The sequence below is a fragment of the Fundulus heteroclitus genome, chromosome 1 (genome assembly GCF_011125445.2).
Source record: "Fundulus heteroclitus isolate FHET01 chromosome 1, MU-UCD_Fhet_4.1, whole genome shotgun sequence".
NCBI lineage: Eukaryota > Metazoa > Chordata > Actinopteri > Cyprinodontiformes > Fundulidae > Fundulus > Fundulus heteroclitus.
The window spans coordinates 24,399,653-24,406,874 of NC_046361.1; positions in this window are offsets into that span (position 1 = coordinate 24,399,653).

The window sequence follows — 7,222 nt, forward strand, 5'->3', positions numbered from 1 at the left end:
CAGTGAACGCTGGAGATAGGCACCAGCAACCCCTGTGACCTCATGAGGGACTAAGCGGGTCAGAAAATGAATGGATGGATGGATGGATGGAAGGATGGATGGATGGATGGATGGATGGATGGATGGATGGATGGAAGTTGTGTCTTAACTTGTTAATCTTTTACATAACTAATAGAAGTAAGATACATTTATTCCTATTTCTAATGAAATGGCTTAACAGAATGGCTATATACATTGTTACACAAGTCCCTTTTCCTGCTTTCTGTATTCACCCAGATACATGTTTATTCTGACACTCAGTGAAGCTGCCATTATAAGGTTACATATATACTACACCAACTTGTATTTGTTGAAAAGGTGTTTCACTGTTTACAATACATACAAAATCTTTTTCTGCTTTAGTCTGACCTGTCTCATGTTGAGATCTGTAAGGTTTTTAGCATAGTTTTGTGTAAAAAAAAAAAAACTGCTGCTAAGTGTAAATTAAGGAATAAATCTAAAATGCAACATAGATATATCTTTATACCCACGGCTATTATAAAGAAAATCCAACACATTGTTACAAACTTTGGAAATGCAAAAAAGAAACAATTTTCACTGTTAGTTAGTGTTGGGTTTGGCTCATCCGCAAAACAGGACAGGTCCAGACGAACAATACAGCCTGCTGAGAGGATTAGCAGGGCTGACCTTCCCTCCATCCAGGACTTGGGGAGATCTAGGGTCAGGACAAGGACAACTAGCATCTCTGAAGACCCACATATCATGGACACAATCTGTTCAGGGTTTTACCTTCAGGTTGCTGAAACAAGCTGCCTCTGAGACAATTATTTCTCTCTGATAAGCACTTAACAGTCCCAACGCACCCAGATTGATACTCTGCATATCTGCAATAATTCAACATTCAAATTCAATTCAAATTCAAAAATACTTTATTTATCCCAAAGAGAAATTAAACATTGTCTTATTTTGGATAAATGCTCCACATATTTACATAAAATATGTTTTTATTCCTTACCAAATGTATATTTATAGTTAAAATATCTGTACATTATGAGAAAAATGGAACCCAAGTCAAATCACTTGTCTATGTGGGCCACCATAGCAAATAAACACATTTTTTTAAAATATTCAAGCTACTCTTTTTTTGTGTGACACCCAATTCACATTTATCATTTTACACATTTATCAATTTTCTACCTGTTTAGTTGAATGGAAATGTAATTTTGTTTATTAAAATATGATCCAAATAGGTTACCGACCCAGGACGTGTTACTGACATGCTATAACAATTGAACAAAATTAAATCTTACCTTTGTAGTCAACAGTTACCTGCTTTTGTCTCTTTGTTGACAAGGCAAAGCACCATTTAATAAAGCAGGAAGTTGAATGATCACATTTCAGGTAAAGGTAACTATAGAGCTGAACGAGGAACCTCCTAGAGGTCTAAAATGGTTTGTAAAATTTTACTAAAAGGATTCTTTGTCCCGCACCCATCTTGATATTGGGGTTCATCTCCCGGGTCCAGGGCCTGGATACTCCTCTGGGATGCCGGTGCCTGGACCTGGGAGTTTAGGATGTGTGTGGTGAGTGCGAGTGTGTGTACTGTGTCCCGTTTTATTTAATTTTTTCTTGGGTATGAGTGTTCGCATGTGGGGGCAGTAGGGTGGGAACGTGTGAATGTGACTGCGTACATGGTTTTCTATTTGTCTTTTTGTCAGGTTGGGTTTGGACTTTCCCCTCTGCCGAGACATCCCAGCTCTCCACTAAGTGTGAAGTCCCCCCCACTCCTGTCCTGCACCAAGGATCACCAATGCACCAGCATTGGTGATCCTTGGTGTCCAGGGCTTGGTGCTTGGGCGTGCTTGGGCCTACTCCTGGTGGCTGCTTCGCGGGACCCGGGCCCCCGGGATTCTGTCAGGGCCCCTGCCGGGGGGCGGGGCAACCCTGGGGCTCGGGTCCCTGGGCCCATGGCTAGATCTGTTCTGACATAGCTGGCTGCCGGCGGAGCCCACTAGCTTGTACCCGCGGCTACAGTGGGCTTCGGAGTTGTGGCTGTTGGGGGGTTTCCTGAGTCTCCTCTTTGCTCTTCCATGGGATGGCGGAGCCAGCTTTCCCTGTGTTGGCCCCTCTTGGGCACCTTTGCTCGGGGGGTCCCTTTGGGCATCTGGGGCTCTGGTTCCCCTGGTGTCTGCCTCAGTGCTCTGGGGGGGGGGGGGGGGGGGGGGTCTTTGGTTCCTCACAACCACTATTGAGCATTTTTCTCATGGAAAAACCTTACATACACAAGTGCACTCTCACAGACACCTACATGTGCTTAGATTCAAGTACGTACAGATTCACTTCTGTACGGAAAACGCCTTTTATAATCTTTAGCTGTCACTTTATAAATTTTGTATTAAATAATACTGTATATTCTTCAGTGATTGAGTGATCAAGGCGTTGGTTTTTTTGTACCTGTAATACTTTATCGGATGGTTTTGCTGTTCTTTTTTTATCTCTCTTTGCAGGTGTAGAAGCAGACTCAGAGGATGTTATATTGCTCTCTCTCCATTGCCTCTCCTTTTTTCTTTCACCTTTTCTCCCTTTTAGCATTTTGTCTCATCTGTTTCTCTCCTTTTTTTCCCTCTTCCACCTTCCCGTGAAATAGTCCCAGCATAAAATCTAATAAAGCTTCTTGCATATATAGATCAAGCGGAGCACTATGGCGAAAGCAGTAAGGCTCCACCTGTGAAAGTAAAATCTGTAAAATCAGGCGTTACCGTGACAAACACACTTAACTGAATAGTATAAAACTACAAAGTAAATGTTTTGTGTGTAGAGAGCACACACTGACAATATTCTAAAATGTTTTACTGGACGAGTGGATCACCAGTGCCATTAAAAAAAAAAAACTCAGAACTGGAAGCTGTGACACAGTAAAGTTCTTATAACTACAAGTCCACACCATTTAAAAATAGAAAGACAACTTGTTACACATTTTAGACCCAGTTAACTGTTTTGTATTTAACAATGAAAAAAAGCACTGCAATGCATACCTCAAAAAACTAACCTGCAACAATTCATAAAACATTAAATATTTTAAGAGCATAAAAAAATGCATGAAATTATGAATAAGACTTATGCATATCTTTAACCCTACTTTCTAATGCTTTGTAGGTACCGTGAACAAGGGACTCAAACAAGCTGACACTGAGTGAAAAATGACCCCCCACCAAAAACAAAAAAACAATTGTCTAAGAGAAGCCAACGTTCACCCTGATCTAGTTAAAAAAAAAAAAAAAAAACTGGCAGAGAGATAATGTCTCAGCTGGCATTTATTGCCATCCTAATCAGAAGATGCAATACAGCTGTGGTGACTGCCGCCTGTGACTGGAGCTCCCTCAACTGGCGAGAATAGATAAACGCAAGAAAGAGGGTCCAGGACTACCAGGATATAACATTGGAAGAATTCTAAAGGTTGGCTTTTCAGTCTTTTCTTTGCTCCAGTTCCTTTTGTACCTCTTTTCTATTTTGGCATAATTTAAAATGTGAAATTTAACAGAATGAAGTCCTCTCAGTTGTCTCAGGGAACACTATGACATTGAAACACAAACAGCAAAACACCAAACATAAAAATAAAACAAAAAACAAAGACGGAAGTCAACATTTCAGTAAGGAAAAATAATACATTTGTTTATGGGTGATCAAGAACAAAGGACAGACTCATTTAGAATGATTGATAGTACCAAAATTCATATTAACAGAACAATTCGTTAAGGGATATGAAGTCAATAGATCATAAATAATAAATGAAATGAATAAATCACACTTTAAACCTATGACTCAATTCCCCTTTGCTTCCGCAAGTAGGCTCTCATTAAGATTGCTTAAAGTGCTTTGGCAATATTGTTTACACCCTAACAAAATAACTACTGATCAAAGAAAAAAACATTGAGTCATTAAAATCACAACCATTTTTCTAACCTTTTACACTAGCCACTGGTGAATTATAGAGACAGAACAATGCAAATGTATATATTTTTTGAAATTCAAAAGGGTTTAATGAGGACTTAACTGCAGCCTGGGAGATTACATAAAGAATATATACAACTGAGATATGAATGAAAAAGCACATTTGTCTTTACTATCAAATCATTTAGACAAACACCAACATATACCTCCGATAACATTTAGTGACATTTTAAATACCCTTAGGATCAGAGTCAGATATTTTAAATGCACTTGGATCACTGACAGAGTGTAGTAAATGGGGTTCCCCTGTTTTTTTCTTCAAAGTTGTCACTACAAAGGTTTTTTTTTATCTCTAATATCTTAAAAACGACATTTAAGTATATTTGGTCTTTGAAACAAAAGCAGAAAAACGTTTAGTAATTACAAATGTTTATTTTTAATGCTTTCTTTTATCGTAAATGTTGGGAGAGTATCTAAAATATGTTTTTGAGAAATCACCGGTATATCAAGCAGAAAAGTAGATTAATGTGTAAGTGCCATAACTTGGACTGTGTAATTCATGGACATTTCAGTTAATTTAATAGTTAGTAATTAATAGTTTCATAATTTAATTGCATTTAAAATTATTAATGTCCTGCACAATTTTAATGTAGTTAGTGTTTATAATATTATTATTTACATGGCCACAGTATGTCATTTATTTTCTGTTGAGAGGACTAAGTAAGAACAAGAACTCGTACCTACGTTGGGTGTTGCTACATTGTGGATGTTTTAGTATATGTTTTTGTGTCTTTGTTGGACAGAAAACCTAAATGGTGAATTATTTTAAGCATTTTTTATTTTAGTTTTTATTTTTTTTGCATGGACACACTTTTTTGGACACATCAGCCAAGTGGATGTTTCACTGGAAAACTTAACATCATGGTCATTTCTTTCGTGGTGCTGCAACAACTTCTATTCTTATCTATCAGATGTTTAAATTTCTTTTTTGTATTTCTCAAAAAAGGTCAAGTTATGAACTGAATAAAGTGTTTACATGTAATTTATCAGTCAACAGAGGTCACACTACAAACGTTACACTAAACGTCTGCTCTGGGAAATTTATAGATTAAAAAGAGAAATCCAGCCTGATGTGCTTTACCCTATTTACTGAGCTGTATTTCACAGTAATGATCATTAGTTTAAGCACAGTGCAGCTTTTTAATAAACTTTTTTTCACTAGCTGTTGCAGTACATGCAGCCTAGAGCTCTAGTAACGGTCACTTGATCTTCTGCCAGGTAGTGTAAGAAAAGGCAGCTGAATAGGGTTATGAAAAGTTTTTTTTTTTTTTTTTCTATGAAAGGTCCAAAAAAAAAAAAGACTAGTCATCTGATCTCTTATATTATGATGCTACAAAGTTATAAAAAAGAGAAAAGCATTCTGGATATTATAACATTAAAATATTGTAACATTTTCTGGAGATGGAGAAATTTCTTTATGTTCACACCACTAAATTGTCACACTCTGAGGGCAGGGTGCAGGCTGGGCTCTCTCTCTCGCTCTCTCTTCCTCTGCAGGGCGTGACGGGCAGGTGCTCTACATCACCACTGATTGCTGCTCTTCTTAAGGAGCAGCTTTCCAGCAGGAGGGCGTCGGTTCTTACTTGCTTCCAGTGTGGTACATTACCAGCAAAGTATTTTGCCTGAGTGGTCTTTCTGAGTCTTGCCTAACCTAGTTTCTACCCCTTGCTTTCATCCAGAACCTTGGACTCCTGAGCTACCGCTAGTGATGGCGAGATGAAGCCTCATGAGGCATTGAACCACTCAGCCAACTGGTTCGAGAAAAGGTTCATTTCTTGACGGTTCATGTGCACACAGCACCAACTACTGGCAAGTTGTATAATCACAGCCAGCTGTATCTTAACACGTGTGATGCATATCATTTTTGTCTATTATGGCTCTTGGGAATGACTTCACAGAAGGTGTAGGACGAAATAATTTGTCTACATAAATTTTGTAAACACATGTGTACAATAAAATATTGTTTGAATGTATTCTCTGTGTGTAATTATTCCCAAAATAGTAGTGACATGATATGGCATGTTGTGTAATAATGTTTTTCTGTGACTCTAGAAAAATGGCATGGGCTTAATCAGGCAGAGGACAATGAAAGTGCTTGTGGAACTAGGCAGGGGGTAGTGAATAGGCTAATGCTTGTGTAACTTGGATAATTTCATGCATTTTTATTAAGAAACAACAATTTCTCCACAGTTTTTGGTTTCAAATGATTTCTCTTTTTTGATACTACTTCTCCAACCTTTGAAAAGACACGCTCACATGGCACAGATGATGCCGGGGTGCATAAATAAATAAGTGCAAGTATGTACAGATTGGGGTACTGTAACCGATGATTAGCCCAGTACTATACGGTCCCACAGTTTACCCTCAGCAGCAACACTGAAGCACACAGAGGTTCCCGCTGCGTCTTTACGCACGATCCAGCTGCTGATGTCTCCTCTCTTTTCAGCTCAATGCAATTCTAGACAGTAACAGTTTATAACCTATATCACCTTTCACAGCAACAGGTTTCTCATCTCAGTCGACCAGACAAATCTCTATTGCTCTCTCAGTGCGCTCTGGGCGGTGAGGTGGGAGGATTTTACCCGATGGTGCGCTGCGTGTGAGGGATAAACAGGGTGAAAATGCATAAATAAAAACTGTAAAGGGCTCCTATACAGTGATCATAGGAGCTGACCGGTCTGAGATCAGCCTCCTGATGTTACAAGTTCTTTAAAATGAAAGCGCGCACCCAAATTACAAGTAACGTAATTTTGCGCACCTGAAAAAAGCGCACGGCAGAAGCGCATCGAAGCGCCGAGGCACAGAAATACGGTGCATGTAGTTAAAAAATGCAGAATTAATAAAAACAACTTATAACCAGACGTAGCGTTTTAAACTGCATCTGGTGAGCAGAACTGTTTTATGATCCAGAGTGCAGCCATAACTGGTTCTGAATGAAGGCAATATCTGGCAGCAGCTCTCTTCCCCCGCCCCCTCCCCTCCTGCGTACGTAGTACAGGACTTTACCGGCACACTTTCAACCGCTGGTTAAGACTAAAATTATTCATAACTCTGATCGCTCCTCCTGCTGCTCTGTTAACATGAACTGCAGCAGGAATGATGGCCACAAGCTGTGAAAGAAGCTGAAACATCTCAGCAGAAGGCGGAGTTTTTATCGTCCGCTGCCCAGATGGGCGTTGGGATTTTTATGCGTGAAAAATGCATGTTTGCG